Source organism: Neophocaena asiaeorientalis, unplaced genomic scaffold, assembly GCF_003031525.2.
Source record: "Neophocaena asiaeorientalis asiaeorientalis breed wild unplaced genomic scaffold, Neophocaena_asiaeorientalis_V1.1 scaffold406, whole genome shotgun sequence".
NCBI lineage: Eukaryota > Metazoa > Chordata > Mammalia > Artiodactyla > Phocoenidae > Neophocaena > Neophocaena asiaeorientalis.
This window is the reverse complement of record NW_020173381.1, coordinates 148,824-149,671: the sequence shown is the minus strand read 5'-3', so window position 1 is coordinate 149,671 and position 848 is coordinate 148,824.

Genomic DNA, 848 nt, shown 5'->3' with positions numbered 1-848 from the left:
CAATGCATACCTCTATACATTCTTTTTTCCGTTTTAAGAAAATTGTGGTAAAATACAGAAAACGTTTACCATCTTCACTAGTTTTAAGTGTACAGTTCATTGACATTTAGTACATTCACATTGTTGCATAACCATCACCACCATCCATCTCTAAAACTCTTTCCATCTTCCCAAACTGAAATTCTATACCCGTTAAACAAAAACTCCCCATTAAGGTGGATGGACCTAGAGTCTGTCATACGGAATGAAGTTAAGTCAGAAAGAGAAGAACAAATACCGTATGCTAACACATATGTATGGAATCTAAAAAACAAAAAACAGAAAACAAATGGTTCTGAAGAACCTAGGGGCAGGACAGGAATAAAGACGCAGACGTAGAGAATGGACTTGAGGACACGGGGAGGGGGAAGGGTAAGGTGGGACGAAGTGAGAGAGTAGCATTGACATATATACACTACCAAACGTAAAATAGATAGCTAGTGGGAAGCAACTGCATTGCACAGGGAGATCAGCTCGGTGCTTTGTGACCACATAGAGGGGTGGGATAGCGAGGGTAGGAGGGAGATGCAAGAGGGAGGGGATATGGGGATATATGTATACGTATAGCTGATTCACTTTGTTATACAGCAGAAACTAACACAATATTGTAAAGCAATTATACTCCAATAAAGATGTTTAAAAAAAATAACTCCCCATTATCCCATCCCCCTTGCAACCACCATTCTACTGTCTGTCTATGAATTTGATTACTTGAGGTACCTCATTTAAGTGGAGTCGTTCAGTATTTGTCCTTTTATGACTGGCTTCTTTCTTTCTTCTTTTTTTTTTTTTTTTTTTTTTTTTTGCCA